The following is a 23,597-nucleotide window of genomic DNA, read 5'->3' as shown; positions in this document are numbered from 1 at the left end:
AAAGAGTGGTGAAACATTGGAACAGGCCGCCCAGGGAAGTGGTGGAGTCCCCATCCCTGGAGGTATTTAAAAGACGTGTAGATGAGGCACTTAGGGACATGGTTTAGTGGGCATGGTGGTGTTGGGTTGACGGTTGGACTCGATGATCTTAGAGGTCTTTTCCAACCTCAGAGATTCTATGATTCTATGATTCTATGATAAAAGCGTACCATCAGCTGGAAGGAAATCAGTTGCAGAGTCACTCGAGGATCTTTGGGCAAATCTCTGGACAAATTTAATATTTTCAACAGTGATTTGGCAAAATAATACATGTGTTCTGGTGAAATTTCCTGGTGACATTAAGTTGGAAGCACTACCAGTATTTTGGCAATGAAGATGTCATGCAGGACTAGATGATTTTGAAAAGTGAGCTAACAAAACCACAACAAAATCTATTTAGTACAAAATGCGAAGACATATACTCTGGAACTAATGGGCCTGATTCAGAAAATCCTGGGAAAATATGTACTGTTTCCATGTGACTTGGATTGCACCGCAATGACAAGAACGTCTGCACTAGGCTGGGCCTCCTAACACCAGAGGAGGAGGAATTCTGCAAGTATTGCCTCGCCACAGCATCACCGAACCACACCACCACAAGGCTGGAAAGTCAAATGTGATCCCACATGTGCACAATGAGGTTAAGCCAAATGTGATCCCTCGTGTGCAAGATGAGGTAAAAGTCTTGCATAACTGGGAAGCATGCACACTTTCTGCACAAAGCTGGTATGATACCTCACCTAGATCCTCATGCACAACCTACGACCTTGAAAAAAACTAATTCAAGGTAGAACGGGTACAGAAAACAAAGGTGACTTTCCATTCCTACTAATCCTATTAGCCTACCTCCTCACATCCTACAGCTTGCCGTTCTGAACTACTGCAGACTACCAGTAATAGCAACACAAAGTGTATGGACATCCTAAGTCACATACTTTTTTAATAGGAGTAAACCAGAAATACCTACATCCTTGACAACTTAATTCAGGAAAGGACTACTTCCTTTTCTTCCTTGAACATACAATAACTTGACCAGCACTGAAGAAACCAAGCCGTGACACATCAGCTCTACCTCCTACCACCAGCATCCAACACCCACTTCTGAGTAAGCTCCTGGTGAAGCCAGATGTCTCCTTGATGCACACGTCCTGGGTGCTGAGTGTCTGCAGTCTGGCTAGGACATGGAAGAGAGACTGCTTCAGCAGCATAGATAGATATGCTCTGTGCACCAGCAAACAAAGGACAGATACCAGTCATTATGATCATGGGCTAATCTCTTTGCTGCGTTTGATGCTGTCAACCCAGGAGTATTGCCATTTCAATCTGAGAAAGGGGACAGGGTCCCCAAGGCTCATCCTTCTTTGGCCAATGCATACAGCAGACTGCAGCACAAAAATGCCTTCACACCCTCAGACCCCTGCCTGGCGATAACTCAAAGAAAGAGCTGTCTCTTGCCAGATTTATTCAACATTAAAGTGTGGCCAACAGAAGAATGGTCAGATGGCAGCTAGATTCTGCTCTGCCTGTGCTTCTGCACGCCAACTACACTACTGCAGTCAGGCTGGCTTGGTTGGACATGATTATCAGAAGTTGTGCACGACAAAGTGAGCTGGTAGCAAGAGAAACACTTTGAGAATTTTGCAGCTCTCATGAAAACCAAAGCCGCAGACTTCTGAACCAGTCGCTGCTGTCTGGAGCGAGCTTTGCTCTTGGTTCCTTCGCTGGAGCTATGTTCTGGCACAGTGTAATTACTCATGGATGGGGTCATCATTTTTGCTTGAGCAGGAGACTAGGCCTCATCCTGTGGATACAGCTTGGCCTCAGTTCTTCAGACTTCCATCATTTCTCAGCTGGACTATCCCAACATGCTCTTTATCCGTGTACGAAGCCACAACTAGCACAGGCTGAGGCAGCGGTGGCAGGTGTTTTTAGAGAAGGCAGGAGGCTGGCTGGATACTTCATCTCAGCTAAGACTGCTTGTATTGTCTTCTACCTCCCAGAAACATGAAGGGATAGATTCCCGACCATCTGCATTCCGCGACTTCCCCGAGGCCCTGTCGAGCTAAGGGCATGGACAGACAATTGCCTGCAGTTATGTTTTTGCAAGGAGCCACTGACTGTCCATCCCCACCTCAGCACTGCTCTCCTGGGGCAGATGGGTGGCTGCTTACCAGGTCCTTATAACGTGGAAGAAACCGGGTTTGTTTGGGGGAACAGGGGTATGCTAAATTTTAAAGAAGCACAAGCTAGATATTAGTTTGGGAATTCCCCTTTGTTGTATGGCCAAGGACAGCACAGGTCTTTTCTTTGAAGTGCCAGGCCTTGCTCTGGCACAGGAAGAGGGACACTGCCTCCATGCTACGTTGCAGCAGAGACTGCAGCCGTATGGCATGAGATGGTGATGGAGGTCACCCCAGGATCCCCAGTGAGGACACCCTGGCATGAAGCAAACCCTGTTTTCTCTTGTACTGCAGCAGGCCAATAGCACACTGCAGATTAATGCTATTCACTATCTGCCAAACCATGTCCCAAAGAGTCATCAGTTACCACTACCCATTAAGCAAAACTTTAAGGTACTTGTTGCCAACTGATCATCGTATATTCCAAATTAAAATCAGAATTCCTGCAAGCCACCTTAGTGTACTGACTCTCAAGTACTCTGTTGGTGTCCGCAGCCAGAGCATGTCTCAAAGCCTCCCCGAAAGCTGTGCACATGGGGCAGCCGCGGCTGCTCTGGACCCCAAGACACCACTGCTCCTGGGCTGCATGGAGCGGGCTGGATGGGTACCCACCTCCAGCTGGTGGGAATCTTCTCAGTTCTGAGAAACCAACCAGTTCTTGAGGGGAGGTGAGAGCCAATGAGCCTGGTTAAGCTGACTGCCTGTGAAATCCCTGCTGGTAAAGACATAATTCACCACTCTCCATCAATGGGTGGTCAGCTGCCATGTACGCAGGAATGCAGCTGTCCTGGGAGCACCCCGCGGCTGCCTTTCCCAGAGCTGCCCCCATCCCTGGAGCAGGTCCAGAGCCAGAAGAGTCTCTGCCAGGTTGGTTTTCTGAACCAAGCACTGCATACTGTTTTGCTGGACATACTCGGTTCCTTCCTCTTGAACAATTCCTACCAGTAACGAGTCCAAAAAATGCAGGCTAACTCTTATCAACCAGAAGCACCAGGATGGCAACGTCATTTGAAAGACATCAAATCCCAAGTTCTCCTTGGAAGGTGGCAACAACGCCAAGCACCTATACAGCCCCACAAGCATGGCTGAGCATGTTCAGGGATGACAGATGTCCTTCCCGGCTCTGCCAATAGCGAATGTCTGTGCGAAATCACTGATCCAAACCGCAGGCGACATAGGTTTCCCAGCCCTGCTTCTTAGCAAGGCCGTCAGGATCTGCCAGCTTGCACACAGTGGGAGCCACTGCCTTTCACTGGGCCTCACAGATGCTCTGACACAGGAGAATATCCCTCCTTTCTCAGCACTGCATTTGGAGAGCACATTTTTGGACATATGCATGTGGTAAGTGACTATGTAACACCTTAGCTCCTACCAAAGCTAATCCATGGTGGGTACGAACCGCCAGGAGAAACAGCTCTGCATAGTCCAGACATCTCTGGGAGGACCGAAAAACCAAGCTGCCTGCAGCAGGACGGGCAGAGCTGACCATGACACAGTTACCATTTTATACTCCCACCTCCCAACCAAAACTCAGGGACACATGAGATAAGCCAAGGCATCTCAAGCCAACACACCAGGCTCATCTCTGGTTCAGATGGTGGCTGACTCTGCGTACAGAGTTAGCAGGACCCCAGCAAACCAGAGTAGCCTGCAAACAGGTACTGCAGTGATGGCTGCCCCCCAAAATCCTCAGGCACCAAGAGCATGCTGACAGCCTGGGAACTGCAGGCAGCTGCAGCTACTCAGTCCTTCTCCAGCCTGAGCTCTGCCTGAACCAAGCACCCACACAGAGCCTGTGGAGCCTGCTGGAGCACGCCTTGTCTGCTCACTGTGCAGCTCTACTACCAAGGAAGGGTGGCCGGAGTTGTGTGGGGAAGAGGCGAATCTGCTGGGAGAGCAAGCGACAGCACATCCGGACAGGGAGTCAGAAGCAGCCAGAAGGAGCCCTCTGATTGTCTGATCTTTTCTGCATAGCATAAAATTACACCACAGGTCTTCCACTAATTTACTCCTGTCTGAACTACAATGTATCTTAGAAAATCTTCTAATCTTGATTAGAATATTGTCAGTGACAGAGAAATCACAGCAACTCTTGATAAGTAGTTCCAGTGGTTAATTACCCTCACTGTTGAAATTTGCTCCTTATTTCTAGTCTGAATTGTCTTGCTTCAGCTACCAGTCATTGGATCTTGGTATATTTTTATCTGATAAAGAGCTCTCTATTACCAAATTTTTGTTCCTATATAGGTACTTACAGACAGTGTTGAAATAATCTCTTAACCTTTTCTCTGATAAACTAAACAAATTGAGCTCCTTGAATCTTTCACTACAAGGTGCATTTTGCAAGCATTTCATTGTTTTTACAGCTATTCTCTGAGCCCTTTCCAATCTATTGGTTTCATTCTCGTACTGTGGACACATGAAATCCATGAACTTCAGCCCTCTAGAAGTCCTCTCCATCCCAAAACTGACAGTCACCATCAACACTTCAAAAAGACCTTGACCACATCTTCTAGAATTCCTGAATTAAATAATTCAGACTTGCTGATTCAAACATGTCTAAATCTCCTACCTGCTGTTTAATATGCTTCCTAATTACAGTTGGAATATGAAGAATGCATCATTCTGTGGTAAGATACATCATCTTGCCTCTTCCCAGACACCAAACAGAAGTGTTCACTGAACACTTCTCTTTTTTTTCTTTATTAACCATTCTACTATTTCCTTACATTAATGAACAAATGCTGGATTCATTAGTTCCTAACAAACTTGAAAAAAACCTTTTCACTGTCTTTAACTCTGCTGGTTACCTTTTCTGTATCCCCTTGTGCAACCATGGTAATGTAGGCTCCTGAAATTAGCCAAGAGGAGGGAAGGTGAGCTGGGAAATGAGCTTCAGATACTAAATCCATCACTTTTATTTGTATGTTACATAGAGTCTCCATGAAACATGTAGAAGTTGAAGATTAGGAACTTGGTAAGATGTATGAACTGTGACTGTTCTCATGATTCACAGGCTAAAAATACTGCATTACAGTGATCAAGATGCTGTGGACAAGGCAGCCATTTCAGCAGAAGCTCACCAAGTACAAGGCACAAGACGAATGTAAAGTAAGACACATCAAGTGGTGGTAAAGGAGACCCGCTGCTTTTCCACGCTGCGCCGCTGAGACCAGAACAAGAAGAAGCACCAGGGAGGACACAGGAGCTGCTTTGAGCTCAATATCTGGATCTGTGTTGGAGGAGGAACCGAGGTGGAAGATTTGTCTTTTTTTCAAGTAAAGCAGCTATGAAAGAGAAGGAAAGAGAGGTTTCCCTCTAGGAGAAAGGCAGCAGAGATGACAGACTCGGGCAGAAGTTCACAAACTAGGAAGCTCTCAGATGTGGCAGGCAGTGTTGGTCTTCCTATCAGCTGAGGCACTGATGTCCCTATGGAGAAAGGCAGCGTACCCAGCAACTGTGGTGTGTTGGTATTCTTATCTCATTGGTGACTTTGTTTCTAAAAGTTCTTAATCAACAGCATAATTTGCTAAATGTATTTAACTTCTTCCCTAAATTTGACTGGTACTAAGCGTGGTCTGGGGAAGCTGGGCAGGCACAAGGTGCACGACTTCTCCGCAAGCAATGAACCCAGATAAAATGGTGAAATAAACCCTTTGTGCGGCTGTAACCAGAGCAAGTCTGGGAACGTCAGGAGCTGGAATGCTTCCCACAAAGCCAAAAGGGTCACTTTGAGGGCTGCTCATAATTAATCACTCACGGCGGATGTTAGTCTGCGGAGCTCTGGCAAAGGGCTAAATGGCAGAGAGAGCCTCTTCCTGTGGTTCCAGCTGGCCATGCAGGACCACGCTGGTGTTATCAACTATCTACCTACTGGAGCTTTCAACTTCTGCTCAATACTTATTGATTACTTTGTTATGTTGCCATTATTTTTATTGCTTTTTATATACATACAGATACACAGATGTACAAAATACGTTAGCACAATACAGCTTGCTCCCCTCCACTTTCTTTTGTTCCTGTGCATTCTTTGCTATCTGGACAGAGAGAGAATGAATAGTTTACGTCTCCTCTTAACCCAGATTAATACATTTTTAAGCAGTGCAATCTTCCTTTTAATTTTAACTTTTTGGTATCCAGTAAAATGTTCTTTAAAAACTTCTAATTATGCTTCACTTTTTTTTTCTGTTTAAGTTCTTTCTCCCAAATGATCTGGCTCATAATTGCTTTCAGCTTTGTGAAATTGGATCGGATATATATTTTTGTGTGCGTGTGTCTGTGTGTCTGTTTAATACTCTTTATTTCTGATTTGAATTTTACTCTGCCTGAACACCAGTACAATGAAGTAAAGGTTACTTTTACCTAAGCCACTACTAAATTTTAGTTTTGTGATTCATTCTCCCCATCTGCTTAGATGAGGGTAACTATGGCATTCTCCATGGGGGCTGCATTGCTTCTTTGAACCAGTAGGATTCAGAAAGTGTAAGGAAGCTTTAGTGTCACTTGGCTAAGTCCTCCAGTGAGGATCACCACGATAATGTAATTTACTGTCCAACATGTTACAGTGAAATACTTCAGAAACTGTTTCTGAGACTTGTAGACCGAAGTGCTGGGAATGAGCAGTGTGGAGTGGATGAAGGAAAAATGGTCCTTGTTTCAGATCTCTCTCCTGGTCTGTTACTGTGACCAGAGGTGTCACTTACAGTCTCTGTAGAAACCTGTAATCATAAGCTGCAGAAAACGTACAAGTAATACTGTTTAAAATACAAACCAGAAAAGATACTGTGCAGCTGAAAAGTCCAAAAGAGATCACCAAGACGGCAGTGGGAGACAGACGCTCATGACAGGTTGCAACGATACAAATCACCATTTGCATTTACAGTCAGAAGCAGGAAGCCGAGTTTGATGTAAAATTGCAGGAAGGAAGGAAGCAGACCCAGAACTTTCTGGGTTTGCTGCAGAAGTGTGGACCTGGACAAGTATTGCAGTGAATGATGAAAAACCAGCATATGCACACAGCTCACGAATGCTAGCAACTGAAAAGGCCATCCAGCTTATGCTAGAACTGTGTTATATTTTCTTACATAACTTCTGTTTCTAAAGCTCTCCTAACATGTTTTATACACCCCTGCTTGCTTTGTCCACAGAGGCTGCCTGGCACACAGCAACACAACCACCCAGTGTGCACAATACCAAGAGAGACCACGGATCAGCTTGAAGTTCTGCACAGGTCCCTAGGAGGGGACAGAGCAAGCACTACTCCTGCCAGGAACAAACAGCCAAAATATACCCTATGGCTCTGGGCAGGTCCTTAACAACAAGATTCAGTTGTATGAAAAACTCTATTTGGAGCAAGCCTATAACAGGATGACTCTATCCCTTGTCTACTAGCAATAGGTTTTTGCACCTTCCTCTGGGACACCTTACTGTCCAGCACCAGAATGAAGACCCCAGCCACTGACCTGTGTGCCTGTAGTGCAGAGCAGCAGAGGAGAGGCCAGGAAGGGGGACTCAAAACAGGAGTGGCAGCCTGCTCTCAAGAAGGGATGAGCTGGCAGGAAGACTGGGTGACAGCAGAAAGGGATGAGTTTGTTGCCTGTAAAAAGTTGCTCCCCTGCCCCTCTCTTTTTGCAGCACAAGCATGGTCTGTATGTAAGAGAAAGCATGGTTTTCTGGAAAAGGTCCTCAGTCCACCCCAGGAGAATACCAGCCACCCTGTCGCCCCAGTCTTCCTTGGCAATGTGGGGCAAGTTATTTATACTGAGATTTTCACAGGTGGCTACTAATTATACCCTCTTCATTTTTCCAGGTGCCCTGTGCAAGACACCCAGGGCCAGATGTTCAGAAATGCAGGATGCTTATAACTACAACTGCAGCCGATGGGTCTGGCTTGCTGCCCCCGTGCGACGAAGCTGCGTGCCCATCTGGCTTCCCTCAGCACTTCCATCGTCCCCGGGCAGGGCTCTGATCATCACAGCATTTTGTCTGCCTTGTTCTTCTCTCCTCTCTGTTCCTCTCCTCCTCACTTTCTCTGAGGCCTTTTTCCCTCTTCAGCCCTGCAATGCACAGCTCCTTTAGTGTTCTAGCAAGTAATAAGTGTATCAAGTCCCAGTAATTATCTCTAATTAGGGTTAGTGATTATACTGTTGGGTTGGAGAAAATCAATCTCTGGTTTCCCATCAGGGAGGGCAGAGAGAGCCGGGGTGGGGAGGGGAGCCGACACTGGCAGCTCCCTCCTGTGCTCCGATTCCTCCTGCGAGCTTCTCCCTGCCTGCACTGCTAATGGCGCTGCTCGCCCTGAGGACCAGTAGCTCCATGTGGGGGAGATGGGCCTGAGCAATGGCAACCAGGGCACAGCCTTGCTCCTTCGCTGGTCTGGACAAGGGAGAGGGCAGCCCACCCCAGGGATGCACAGCAAAGCCAGGGCAGTGATGGCATCGCTGGGCCCAGTGCAGCTGGATGCTCTCACAACACTAGTGGCTACCTCCACAGAACAGGGCTGCACCTGCAGGTCCTTCTCATGTGGACAGTGGGGCTTGTGCCCTGTGTCTAGAGGCAAGATGCAGCGTGGGGTGCTGGAGCTGCAGAGGCTGGGCTCCCCAGAGGGCAGCGCGGAGCAGAGACCTGAGAAGGTCCTGTATCTCCTCTGGGCACAGGGTTCGTCAGGTGATGGCAGCCCACCTGAGCGATGCTCTGCAGTCTGAGTGAAGCCTGAGGTCAGAGGTACAAGTTGTACCCCAGCACGCCTACCCTGCATGCTCCTGGAGAACATGACTGCTGGCCATGTGTGAGTCACATCATTGCTGTGGTCGAAAGGGTAAAAAGTAGAAGGGTTGGATATGCTGGAAGGCAGCTGTGGATGAGGGTGAAAACTGGAAGAGGAATAGCCAGAGCAGTCTGTCACACACCAGAGAAGCTGCCTTTTGAGAAAACTCATGATACAGTTTGTCCATGATGTCCAACCTACGAATCTAGGGAGCTGAGTGCTCACACCTCCCAAGCAGCAAGGCTCTGGGTGTGGACATACAAAGCAGAGGGATGGGTGAGCAGCTCTCTAAAAGATGGGCAAAGACAGAACAGGTCCTGGACAGAAACCTCTGGCAACTGGCAGGTCAAAACGGAGAATGGCACCCAGATTTCTGGCAAAGGAAGCCTGCAAGAAGAAGAGCAGGTCTGAAGCAAGAAGGTGCTGCCTTTCTCCCCATGCTTGTACAGAATCCCGGCCACTGGGCAGGAGCTGAAACCTCATTTTCATGGCCGGGTGACAGCTTCTATGGCTCCCAGGAACAGTGGGAGCATGCAGCTCTGCTCCCAGGCACGATTCCTGGCTCATCGGCTCCATAGAGGAGTCATGCTCTGATAAGGGGAGCATGAGACCCTTCTGGAAACCAAGCGATAGATGAAGCTACTTAATACACTCAAGATAGTTGGGTCATCAACTCTCTGAGAATGGCAGCATCTTTGCAAACGTCTGCAGAGTCACCAGTAAAGCTGGGAAATGATACAACAGTAATAGGTTTTCTGTATGACTGAATAGGCTACCAGTATTTTCACATAATAGCTCAAGTGCAGATAAAATGGTCTTCAGATGTAATGAGGACAGACTCTGGAGGAACGTGGACTGGCAGGCAAGGAGCTGCTATAGACTGTATGCAGACCGTGGGTTTTCGTAAGAGATTTCATCTGAGTTGCTCCTTGCTGCTCTGCCTCACAGATACCCCCACATCTCTCCTCTCTTGGCTGGTGCAAACACAATCCAATTTGCACAACTCAGTAACAACTTTGCATATTCACGCAGAGTCCAGGATATCTCAGCTGAACAGCTCAGTGTGCCTTTCCACTTTACAACCAACAGATCAGCAGTTTCAGCTGATGTGCCACAGCATGCCCCAATTCAGACCTGCAGTGCTGGTATACACCTTTGCCACTCCAGATAAGCCTCAAACACCTTAGCATATCTGATTTCACCCCTGGTAGAAAGCACTTCCTTCCTCCCACAAGGGCAGACTCATCCTGGAAAAATCATTCTGCTGCCTACCTACAGGCTAGAGTGAGTCAGCTGGCCATCTAAAGGGAGACAAAACCGTGGTAAAACCTAAGGATGCAATATGTTGCAATACCATAAATACTACTGCCACCATGACATGGCACATCCTGATAACACCCTGTGATAGTGGCCTTGCTCAGCAATTTAGGAAGCATGACACAGTACTGTACTTTGTCCCTGGGATCTGTGGGGAGGACATGGGAACACATTGCAGTGCCAGTGCTGCAATGTCCCTCTGGGAAGCAGGAACGCTCTGCATAGCCATTCCTGTTGTACAGATGAGAAAACTGAGAGACCACAAGCAGCAGTTTGCCAGTCACCCCAGGAGTCCCTAACAAAACCGAAGAGACAATCTGAGTCTCCCAACTGCAATGGCCCTGCGTAACCCTGGAGCCTGACAGCCAGTGAGGTGCTGGTAGGACGGCCAGCCTTTGGAGACATGGCTGGCAAGCACCTCGCTCCTGGGTCTGGTATCTACTAGCACATCCACAGAGACTGTGTGGCCTTTATCAAAAGCTGGGGATGAGCTAAAGTTCATGGACTCTGAAATATACAGAAAATTAACACTCTTATGGAGTACGGAATATTTTAAACCACCAAAGATGTTACAGGTAACTGAGTCCCTTGAGCAGGGAGAGGACACTCACCCTGAAATCCATCCTGAAATCACCAGTTTCCCACTTCGAGGTTGTGCAGGAACAGCCATTGGTGACTAACCCACAGCCACAGGTAAACTCCTCCAAACCAAGGGGTTAACGCTACATTAGCCAACTGACCACACTGCCACAGGAGTCACTGGGAGAGGTCCTGCGCTCAGAACGGGCCCACATGAGTGATTCGTGGGGGGCAGGAAGGACTCAGATCAAGTGGACAGTGCCGTCTGCACCCCGCCTCAGCACACAGCCCAGGGAGCGCTGGCCAGGCAGCACAGCTTCCAAGTGCAGTCTGCACCGGTGTTTAGCTCAGGCCAGGCCAGCGCCTTTAGTTCATGAGCCTGAGCAGCCTCTGAGCACACAAAATGGATGAAACTAAACAAGAACGCCTGCTGCAGCGCTGCACCTAACGTGCTCCAACCACTGCAGGACGTCCAGTTCCCCAGACCAGGCTGGAACTGGACTGCAGTACGCTCCCTGTACCCCTGGCAATGGGTACAGTGCAGCTAGCACATCTTCACCCACCGCTACTCGAAAAACCCCATCCCCTTGGTCTACAGTGGAAACAGCTCAGCACAGTACAGTGGTGTCGACCAACAGCTCTACACAAGTGCCACCTCATCCAGATGATCATTGCACAGGCCAATGCTTGCACATCTCCTGCCCACATGAAGGACAGTGGGCTGTAGATGAATTGGCAGACTTAGGGACAGCATGCGCCTGAGGATGATGGGGATGATGATGAGCAGAGGTGGTCTGTTATCTTCAGGACTTCTGAAAGATTTCTTGCAGAATCACGGTGCCCAAAAGAACAACGCAGAAGGCAGCAGGGAAAGCAGGGGCAGCCCAAGGCTAAGGAGCTGAATATTTCCTTTGGGGACCTGGGATCTAATCCATACACTGCTGCAAATTTCCCAGAACTACTGTTCAAGTCACTTGTACCAACACTTGTCAAAACCAGCCACTAATAATATGTTCCTCCTGTTCTGAGTGAGCAGGTGGAGACTCTGAGGACTGATAAACAGGAGCTCACTGCTCATGGCTACACTTTAAAGGGCTAAAAAAAAGGCTAAGATCTTGGGAAAGAAAAAGTAATTCTTAGGCTCTAAACTGGGGGCACATAGTTAGCAGATGCTTTTGACAATTTTGGCTTTATCTTCTCTTTGCCTCAGTTTTCCTTCTATAGAAAGAAATAATAGCTGAGAGAATGAGTTCCAACACTTGGAAATATGAAATTCATCATAACTCTTAGCACATGCCTAGCAAATATAACCTCAAGCTGATCCAGCATATCTCAGTCCTTCAGGCTTCCGTCCACCACAAGAACCGGGCACCAAGGTTTGCTGGAACTGTCCTGCCTTGTGTCATCCCTTCATGTTCCTGATGCACTCCTCCTCTTCCTGGGAAGTCTCGACAATTTCTAGCTTCTACTCAATGCAAAGCATTGAATGCAATGGCTCCAACCTCACATTTGGATTCATCCTCCTACTTCAGGCAGCCAGATAATATTTGCAAGATGTTACCGTACGAATGTTATAGTGAATTTATAATATTTATAATATACATATGAATTTGCAGTATTCTATACATGATTCATGATGCAAAGTATTAATTACAGATAAGTTTTACTAAATCTCTGATCTCTGCTTCATCTTCCGACTACAAACAACTCTTTAACATATTATTGGGAAGGATAAAGGTCCCACACTGACAAACACCACACAGACCCTCACCCTCTTCCTTTCAGCTTTGGCGTCCCCATGTCCAAGTTCTTGACCCTTGGCTGAGCAACACTAACTAACATTGAACTTTTCCAGTCAGATTCAACAGAAAGCAAAGGGAGCTAGCCAAAATCACGGCCAGCCGTGGTTTAACACCAGGCTCCCAGTCTGCAGCACCTGGCCATGCTCAGAGGAGCACACCCCTGCCTCGCTCCTGCAGGAAGCATCAGACCCAGCCAGTCCCTCTGCAAGTGCCTGCCCGCTGGCTGGGGGAAGCCTTGGAGAGGAGCACGGGCAGGCAGGGCTGCTGTGGCAGAGCCTGCAGCGGGGAAGTGCCCGCACTGCAGGAGGTGAAAGGAGCCTGGCTGGAAGAGGATCTCTCAGCCCAGTGCATGCACCTTGGCAGCTTCAGAAGCTGCTGCTGCCACTGTCCATGGAGCTGCTCGCCATGACTGCAGCTGCAGTACCCCAGAAAACCAAGCTGGAAACCTCCACTTAAATCAAACTGTTCTGCTCTGCACTGAAGCAGACTGGGCACAAGCTGGCAGCCAGTTCCAACATTTCAGTCAAGGGAGACAACAGAAAACCGAGCATCCCCGGCTATTTAACTGACTTAACACAATGTGCCAGGGAAGGCCTGTCTACATCCTCAGACTGAGTGAAATGGCAAGGACCACCGAAACATGAAAGAGAAGCTGCCCATTCCCACAAGCAAGGAGACCCTGTGGTAGCACGTCTAGAGGGAGGGGTGTATCCACATCTGGTACTGAAACAGCTGTGTAGGGATATTGCACCAACCCTGGTCCTTGAGATGAGCAGATCCACTGGCTGCTGGGGCAGGACTGGAAAGGACTGGAAAGACTAGAAAGGCTTTCTTTCTGCTAACTAGTTCACAGGCACCAAAATAAAGAGAGCAGTGTTACAGGATTCCTGCCTCAGACTAGGAAATACTGAAATGATGAGAGGAAGCCATAGATTTTAAGAGTAGGTCCTACACACCATGCAGGTAACAGACCAGACACAGGATTATGGGCAAATCATGGGGGCAGTAAGCTTGTTTTGAAGACACCACACCTTGACCAGCCGTCTTTCCCTGTGTGAGCACGTGTATACACTGGGGATGTTCTTGGTGTCCCTGGAAACCTGTCATGGCAGGGTGAGATGTGCTGCTCCTGCACCCACGGGCTATTTGCACGGTGGAGAAGGCAACTTTGTTCCAGAAGTGAGAGCAGAGCTTTTCCTCCTCAGTACCCAAATACCCATTCTTTCGTAGGAGATTAATGACCCTGCTCTGACCTGAAAGAATACATTGTGCAGCCACAACCAGGAGAAAGGCACAGGATGATCCCACCAGCCTCCTGTCTGCCATGACCTGAGCCACCCTGCTCTCTGCTGCCTCTTCTTCCCTCAATGTCATTGTCCCCCATGGCGAGCAGCGGTATGCCAGGGAAACAGGTTTTCCCTTTTCTTTGTTAATTCTTCCCTCATTACATTTGAAATTCCACAATCAGTGTGCACTGTAATTGTCGAATTTGATGCTAATGATTAATGAATTAAACATGGATCCATCAATTAGTCCTCGGAGAATAATTCTGCATAAAGCAGCAGATAATGTAATTACAGTAACAAAGATAATGAGATGTTAACATCGACGGAGCCCGACGTGACATGATCACAGCAGGCTCAGCAACCCCGGCCTGGGGGAGCCAATCCCTCACTCTGCAGAGGCAGAGCATTGGGGGGCAGCACAGACGCACCGGCCCTGGCAGAGGGGGGGACCCGCTGCTGCGATGCTCCCCCAGCACCAGCGGCCAGGCAGGCGCCAGCAACGGCAAGGTGCTCTCCTCCCGCCTGCCTTGTGCAAACATGCTCCTGGGCTATCTGCTCTGGAAGCGACAACGAAGCATGCTGCTAGGCATCAGCATGAACCAGGCAAAAATCCTGCAGCTGCTTGGAAACCCAGCACCATCTCCAGCCCAGGCTGGGCTCCCAGGTGCTTTGCTGAGCGTATGACCAGCACAGGCTCCCCATCACCCCATCTGGCACAAGAGCCAAGGGGAGAGGCAAGCTACCCATGCGCAATGCATCGGCGGCTCTCCTGCACGTGCCTGAGGAGCCTGGCCAGCTGGCTCCAGCCAATGGAGCTGTGAATCAATGCAAGCACTCAGAACTCAGCCAGGGGACAGCTGGACCCTCGTCACTTCAGAGCAAACATGAGCATCAGCCAAGACACTGCACCCCAAGCAGTGCTTCCACCTCCACCGACACACTTAAGAAAATGCTCTCCCTTGGCTACAGAAGCAATCCCGCAGCAGGAGGAGGAGGAGGGCTCACATGCAGCCTGCCCTGACATACATGTCAGATCATGCGGACTGTTCCTCAGGGCAAAGGCGACCAAGCAGCATCAGCCCCTTCCAGCTCTTCCCCCATGTAAAAGACTCCAGTACTTAAGCTCACACCCCTGCACTGAGACCAACTCGGCTCATTCTGCTTGGCCTCCTCTGCGCCAGAGACACTGGTGCAATCTTTGCTCTCCTGCACCGCTTGGCAGCAAATCCCATGGGAGACTCATGGTCCTCAGCGAGCTGGAGAGCTCCACACTGAGCCACTGCAGAGACAGGCAGAGCTTTCTCCTTTAACCTCCTCCCCTAATACCATGCTCTGGCTCTCCCACGCTTTGTTTGCTTTAGTCCCATCTCCAAGCCACCTAGCCTGGCTGCCTGTGCAATGCTGGCCAGAAAAATCTCACTTGGGACTGCTGCATTAGCTCAGCATTTCTGGCTGAGGTAGAGCATCTGCACTGCTTCTGCCTGCTAGATCAGACAGCCTTCTGCTGTTGGAAACTATGCCTCCATGTAGCTGCTTGCAACCACAACAATCTCAGCAATCTCTGCTGATTTTTCCTTACACTTCAACTTCTCATTTGAAGGCAGGTTTTCCAGTGTTCAGCTGCTCGGCTTCCTTTTACATTGCTCAGCTGCAATGCAGTGTCAAGGAACAGGCTCATGTGCTCCGTGCATGCCCGTGTTAAGTGTGCATGTAAACATGTGCACAGGCATCACATACCAAATTTTCAGACAGTATGCTTCATGCCCTTTTCCCGTGTTGACTGCTTTGGAGTAGGTCCCTACAAACCTCTGCAAAGCAAGAACTCAGGACTGCAGCTGTGCTGAGACCAGTCTCTCATGCTGATTGACATTGTCTCCATATTTTTCTTGTGCTACCACCTGTCCTTCCCCACTAAAAAATTTCTCTTCATCCAGTCTGCACTTTGAATAAGAGCTGCCCTCATTCTTCAAGCCAGAAACACACACTGAATGAGATACAGATGGGGCAAAGAAGCAGAAAGGGTGAGCTTGCTGAACTACAGCAAAGATACATCTGGGGATCCCTGAAGATGAGTGCAAGAGAAGCAATATTCCAGAGGGAAGAGGACCTGCAGGGATCTGAAAGAGACACCTGAACTAGCACTGTCACATGTGCAGTGAATACATACTGCCAGGCTCCATACTCACAGCCAATTTATACACAGAACACAGAAACCTTAAGCTCTGGCAGCGAGATCTGCACATCCCTTTCCTGCCCTCTCCAACCCAAACACCACTTGGGTTTGCCTGGCACAGGAGACATGGCAAGGTGCTGCTTGCACTCTGGCTGGCGAGGTGCCCACGTCACCTCGCGAAGCTATGTGCCCAGAGCTCACCTGGGGCACTGCTGGGCAACATCTGCTCCAGCTGCAGTTGACAGAAGCTGCTCGTGCTCAGCGTGCCCAGTATCTGGCCCAGTACTGCTCCAATCCAGAAACCCAGAATAACACAGGCGTTTCCATCATTGGACCACAGCCAGCACTATCTCACCTGACTAGGGATTTACAAGACTGAGCAGTAAATGCCAAGAACTCTTTCTCAGCTTTCTCCAAAGGCCAGTACCCACTTGTGCTCTTCCTTTGAGACTTTAGGAGTCTCCACAGTTCCCACTGCTTGTGGAGAACTTCTACTAGCGGTTTCAATAAAGTCCTTTAGCAAGTATCACTGTCGTCTTAAGACACATCTGACTCCGAAACCCAGACGCAGAGATGCTCTGACTAACCTAGGTGCTTTTGGTGGTCTCATTTCTAGTTGTGGAAAATTAGACAAAGAGACAAGCACAGATGGATCCTTCAAAGTCTCTGGGTGTCTTTGACATGAACAGGATAAGTACATGTGCCTATTTCTATGCAGCCTGATTTGCTGCATGAGCAATTGCCTCTCCTGGCACCCAGTGCTGCTGTAGTATTAGGTCTGGGGAATCAGAACACCAGGACGCCTCTTCTGTGCTCACGCTGCCCATCACCAGCTGCCTGGCAGCACTGAGAAGGAGGAAAAGTGAGCAGGGGATGGAGTTGCTGGTGGGAGAGGCAGGCAGGCAGGAACAGCTGGGAGCAGGAAGAAGCGAGCAGAGGAGGAGAGCACAGGCAGAAGAGAGGAGGTCAGGAATAAAGAAGCCACATCCACAGGCTGTTGGAACAAGGGCCTTGTTCCTACATCCCAGCATGCCCCAGGTGCCCAGGAAACAGCCAAGCATCTTCCCAGCCAACAGTGCCTCCCACCTCCTGACACAGGAGGCTCACTCAGAGAGTAACGGTGTTCAGCTGGCCCAGTTCTTCACCAGATCGAGGGTATAAATCTGCTGACGAGACAAAGAGCAGAAGGTTTGCTCTTCAGAAAAGGGTGGGTCTTTCCGCTGTATTACAAAAATGTATTAAAGGGAAAAAAACCCCCATCTTTATTATAAAGTTAAGATAACAAAAGTTGGAAAATGCCAAGACGGAGTCAGTCAGGACAATTCTAGTGTGAGCCGCGTGTATACACTCTGTAATGCAGCCTAAGGGGGTGGCGTGTTCCACGGACACCCAGCACCAGCCAGGCAGGGCACCCCCCAGGGCAAAGCACCGCAGGGGCAGGACAGCCTGCCCGGGCAGGGGGAGGAAGGGAGAAGGGGCTGGCAGGATGGGGACGTGGGTGAGTACTCCGCAGCCCGGAGGAGGCCAGGTCTCTGCCACATGCCCCTTGCATGACAACACCCTCCCAAGCACCTGTGGGCCAGTGCGCCCTGCGGTCCCCTCCAGCCTCTGCAGCACTGGCACAGGTGCCCGATAGCCAGCTGCAGCACAGGGCCACGCCGATGCCAAAACTGCCCCTGAAAGCTCCAGCTGGCACCAGAGAGGTGCAAGTCGTTTGGATGTGTACCCAGCGCTGAGGTGGGGGGCCTGTGAACCACCACCCGAGCCCTGGTGATGGCTGACAGTGTTGATTCTTCCCAGGAGACACCACAGGCCTGGCAGCATCACTGTGACCCGCATCATCCTCCCGCAAAGGCAGGCAGGAGCCCCTGCCCCGCCATCAGGGAGCAGAGGAGGATGCTGCTGGCAGCGGGGATGGGAGACCCCACAGCTGCCCTCACCATGGCTGGGCCAGGACCACGCAGGAACAGCCCCAGCTGTGGCACAGACACAGGGGAGGGACAGAGGAGCTCGGCTGTGTCAGGAGCATGGGCAGAGCTGTGCAGGACGGGGCCGTGGCAGGGCTTGTACTGCTGAACTGCACCAGCACCTGCAAGCATGGATGTCCTTTGGCCTCAGGTGCATTTGGAAGGTGCCGACTGGTGCCCGCTAGAGAGGATTTCTCCCCAGACAGACACCAGAGAATGCCCATTTTACACAGGGCCTTTAGACCGTGCCAGGAACTGGCCGCCCGCTTTGGGGTTCCTTCCTCACATCTCAGGGTGCAGTTGGCCAGAAGTGCCAGTGCTTCCCGCTCTATTTTGACTAGTTACCTCCATACAATGCACCCTGATTTTTCCAGCATAGTTCATCTTGCCTCAACAAGAAGGAAGACTTAACTGTAAAATAAAGATTCACTAAGCGATGCTAAAACATCTGACTTTTCACTCTAAGTTCAGAAAGAAATTGTTACAAAGAGTAAAAACACGTAATGCTGTCTTAGCGTCCATCAGCAAGACAACTTCATGTCTGCACCGCTATCTAGCTCCAAAAACTGGGGTTCAGCATCCACATGACCACCTCCTCCATCAGAGAGCTAATGGATCCAAACGCTGAAGCCGACATGGAAGCTGACAACCAGCCTTATCTCTGCCATGGCGTGCTTCCCCATGTAACCTTAAGCTGTCCGTGGTGTATCTCTCCTTCTGCAAAGGCCTGCCTGTGCTCCCATTTCATGCCAATGCACTACAGATGGCTTATTGAGGCACTGGTGCCTTTGCTACTCAAAGCACTTCTTGGACTGTTTTTATATTAAGAGTAACACTTTACAAATCATAAGAAGCATTTACTCTCTTTATATCTATATCCATGTATCGCTTATGTCTTTAACACATTCTTAGCCTTCATGCACATCAGTCACAATATATTCTCATCTAAGTGACGAGATGTTTTCTTCAGGCGTGCTCATGAAGGCGAGTTCCGCGCCCGCCCCCCAGTCTTGCGGCTTTCCAGGAATCCAGTGTTACATTCCCCTTCTTCCCTGCCTGTCTCCCAGGATAAGGCCGCTAATTTTCCTGATGTAGGATGCTTGGCCCAAAGAAGTCTTGTGATCACGACTGAGGAAGGTGGAGCACATACATGCAACACTCTCCCGCCCTAGGCAAAGGAGGGATGGCTCGAACAGACAAACGATTTCATTGCTGTCCCTGACCACATCTGTGCCACTGAAGGGATTCTTTATATAGTGGAACACAAAAGCCTTCAGAGTCCCTTGCTTAAAAACCTGTGGCAGCGTGGGGTACTGGGCGGGACAGCAGCATGCAGTGGGGTGGACCCCTCTCCTGGCTTGCCTGGCATGTGCTGGACCCCCACCCGTGCCAGCCATAGGGCTGCACTGTTTGCACAAAGCAGCCCAGGTGCTGCTCCACCATGGAAAGGTCAGTCTGCAGCAGTGGCCTGGCCACTCCCCCAGCCCCGAGAGAGGTCACTCTAGAGATGTGCACAGTAACACCACCGTCCCTCGGTCCTGAGACCCCGTGGCACAACTAAGCTTTTGCCTACACATGGTAACTCTCTCCCCAAAAGCTGTGCCCAATCTGTGTGCCGGCTGGCAGTGCTCCCTAGGGTGTTGTCCAGGAGAGTCCTTGCCGTAAGCCAGAACCATGCCAGGAACACCCAATGGCTCAGCAGCCAGCATGGCTGAACCATAATGTCAGAGGATCAAGTGGTTCAATGGTAGTCTGCAACAAATCTCCAAAGAAAACCTAGGTGGCAGGAAAGTGCCACGGAAATATCTGGGCATACGAGAGATGCTTCTGGAAGGCATATCCAAAATGTTCTCGGAAGAGCCTCCCTTGGCTGGCACTTCCCAGGTATCCTCTTGGTCTTCCAGGACATAACCAGGGAGACAACGAGCACGATGCACAAACAGCAAATCCTGCGTCGAGACACAGATGAAGAACGTGCTGCTCGAGTCCATGGAGGTCCGGGCATGGGGCTTCGCTTCCCAGGTCGGTCTGCTGGGTCAGGCCTAACTGCGCACAGCACTGCCTGCAACTAACACAGTAGGCAGGGAGTGCAAGTTGGCAGAGGTGACACGGGCCAGTCGCCTGCGCTTTAGGATTTCCTGACGTTGAAGGACTTGATTTAGGGCTCAGCTGTAAATGTTGTACTAATGCTGGTTATTTGCATTTAGTTAGCTCTAAACCTGTTAACAGACCCTGTGCTTGATCTCAACTACTCTTCCACCTCTGAATAGTCTCTTTACCAGTAAAATTTCATACAAGAATAAAAGTTAGGAGGACATTATAGTTGGAAAGTGAAGAAAAAATAGCACAGAAAAGCAGAGACCATTCTGCCAGGAGCTCTTGACAGCCCAGGAGGAGATTAAGTGCTCCAGAGCTTCCAGTAACCAACTTCCAAAACTTTGATCAAATCCCAATATATTTTCCAGGGGACAAAGGAAAAAAAAAGTTTCTAATTGAGGACAAAACTTCTGCTTCTAGGCAATCTTTGCACCAAATCTCTGAAGATTTACAGCTCTTGGAGAAAAAAAATTTAATATTGACAAAACAAATACAGAACCACAGAGTCACAGAATAGCTGAAGCTGGAAAGGACCTCTGGAGGTCGTCTTGTCCAACCCCCCTGCTTAAGCAGGGCCACCCAGAGCTAGTTGCCCTGGACTGTGTCTGGACAGTTTTTGACTACCTCTGAGGAGGGAGACTGCACAACCCCTCCAGACACATATGACATCATATTTGCATACATGCTCCACAAAAAGTAAGCCTTAGGTGGACATAAGGCAGCTGCAAAGTCTGACAACATTCTGTGCCTCTGAAAACAGGGTTTGCAATGGGAACACATGCAACCTAAAATAAAACCAACTCTGACTACAGTAAAGATGCCTTCTTTAATGGTTTAAATACCAGGATACAATCATCCATTGAGCTCAGAGTCCCATGGGTTTCACAAATATAAGCTCCTTCCCCATTCTTACTTTATTTAGCTCCACGTTGTACTGTCTATACATACTTTGGAGGTTATTTTGAATCATCATCACAGTGCTGCCTATGTGTATTTTATCCACATACAGGGCAGTGTGAGATATTTTATCTTTTTTTTCTCCTCCTCCCCTTTATCTACTTCTTGTCTTGCCCCTGGGTCAGGACTGTGTATCTAGTGGACATTAATTAGCACACTCACTTACCTTGGCGGAGCTCAGGTCACAAGGAAACTGTGGACCACCTGCTTTGAACTCTAAACACAGGCCATTTGGTTTTACCCAGACACTCCTGGCGTAAAACAACAAATCATTCAGGTCTCCAAAGCTCACGTCCTCTGAAGATTAACTTATGCACTGGCAGAGAACTGCAAATTTTGAGGTATTCCCTCTCCAGCTGCCCAAAGCATGTATTAGATGAGAGATGCCCAGTGGATCCCAGTAACAGTCCCATCCCTAGCCCCAAAGGTGGCAAAACTGCAAAGTCTCTGCCAATTTGATGCAGGGCAGATTCTTTACTGACCCCAAATCCAGTACTCTGCATTACAGAGGGATATGAGCAAGTCACCTCAGAGGATTTTTATCATGTCAGTGCACTTACCGTGGCAACTGCATTGTTAGCTGCAATCAGGCTTGGATGCATCAGAGTGAGTTGAAAAAATTCCTCAGAAAACATCTTACCATTTGTGTACCAGGAGAAAAAAAACACCTTTCTGACCAATGCAGACAACCACCCAAAGCCAAGACACAAAGAATCGATTAAGGATGTTGTCTTAACACTGAGCCCCATGCTGATGCATGTGCTCTGGGTAGCACAGTAGCGCTGTTCTGCTCAGGGGCCCAGAGAGAAGACAGTGAACAGGGGATCTCGGATTCACAGATTTCTACATGAGAAAAGACCACCGTATCCATCCAGTTTGATCCCCTGCACACATGCACACAGTGACACACACATGAGCTGGATTGAAGCATATCTTGTAGAAAGATAACTAATCTCATTTTAAAGGCTTCAAGCAGTGCTAAGTCCACCAGCTCTCCAGATAAACTATTCCAACATTTAATTACTCTCCCTGCTAGGGAACCACATCTCCTCTCAAGTTTAAATTGCTCTAACTTCAGCCTCCACGCACTCCGTCTCCTCAAGCTTTGTCAACCAGACTGAAAGACCTCGCACAGTGCTCACTTCTAGGCACTGGTTTTCCAAGCAGCAGTAATCAGTAATCAAGTCACATCTCAATCTGCTCTTGTGAGCCCAACAGGACTGAGATGAGTGTTGAAAGCAGGATACAGGGTTACATGGGCATTTGCTTTGACACCACCATAAGCTTTTCTGTGGTTTGTCTTTTAATTCTTCCTACAGCTCTGATAATCTTCTCTAAGTAAGAGCTCAGACAAAGCACCCTAGAAATGCACACCTGAGAAGTGCCTCTGTACAGAGGCAGGAATTGTTACCACGCTTGGGCATGCTGACGGTGTACAGTGGTGGTGAAGAAAGGACAGTGTACAGTGGAGAGCTGTGGCAGAAAACAGGCAGAGTTGCACACCCTTGGTGAAAAAAGACAGTAATTGCCATCATTCACTGGCAGTTTATCTGCTCTGCAGACTAATTCTGACTCTACAGAAACAGCAGTTTGGGTTCAGAAGGGCTTATTATTTCACACTTGGCACCATGTGAACACAGCGATGTTAGCATGCCCCATTCCCTATGTTATGTGTGACGCTGAGGAGCCCAGCCAGCTCCTGGCATTCAATCCAGCTGCACCCCATCTCATGAGTCCTCAGCTCCAGAAAGCTGTGAAGCACAGGGCCGACAACACGCTGACCACAGGACACAACCAGAGTGCAGAGCAGGACTGAACAGAAACGAGGATGTGGTCACCCAAGTTCACTCTCGGTGGCACAGTGTGCAGTACCAGATTATGAAGGATTTCTGTTATCAGCAGCATTATCAGCACTCACTTGTTATGCCGAAGAGTGGAGAGGTACCCATACCCTGCTGTACTAGACTGCTGCCAACAGTTGGCTGGGAAGAATGTGTGTGGAAACTGTCCATCCTGGCCAAGGATACCAACCCCGAGGACAAAGTAAAGGCATGTCAATGCCTGGGGAAACTTGGGCAGGAAAGCTCTAAGTTCAACAGCTCCCGTGGGCAGGGCAAGATACCTCCTGTAGCAAGAGAAGCAGTAAGCAGTGTGGCATGAACTCCGTGAGAAACCAGAGAGCCTCCCAACGTAACCTCCTCTCACCACTCTCTGCGGCAGCTGCGCCTCTTGAATGTGCACACAGAAGAGTAACAATTAAAAAACAAGCCCCTCACGTTACTATTTCTCCAGGGGAAAGTGAGGAGGAAAAAAGGGGCCACAAAAAAGGACAGAAACAGAGGAGAACTTGCCAGGGATCAAGACACATCCCTGGTTGAGATTTCTTTTTTTTTGGGGAGCAACAGCTTCCCCTACATCCAGCAACTCATCAGAC

At 49.1% G+C, this 23,597-nt stretch overlaps 1 protein-coding gene across 1 annotated transcript in view; it reads right to left on the bottom strand.

The window, feature by feature from the left end:
* AGAP3 (ArfGAP with GTPase domain, ankyrin repeat and PH domain 3) overlaps window positions 1-23,597 on the bottom strand; it is a 115,332-nt gene that overhangs the window by 29,981 nt on the left and 61,754 nt on the right. The window lies entirely within an intron of this gene.

This window comes from Aptenodytes forsteri, unplaced genomic scaffold, assembly GCF_000699145.1.
Source record: "Aptenodytes forsteri isolate BGI_AS27 unplaced genomic scaffold, ASM69914v1 Scaffold466, whole genome shotgun sequence".
In the NCBI taxonomy this organism is placed as follows: domain Eukaryota; kingdom Metazoa; phylum Chordata; class Aves; order Sphenisciformes; family Spheniscidae; genus Aptenodytes; species Aptenodytes forsteri.
This window is presented reverse-complemented; position numbering and strand designations above follow the sequence as displayed.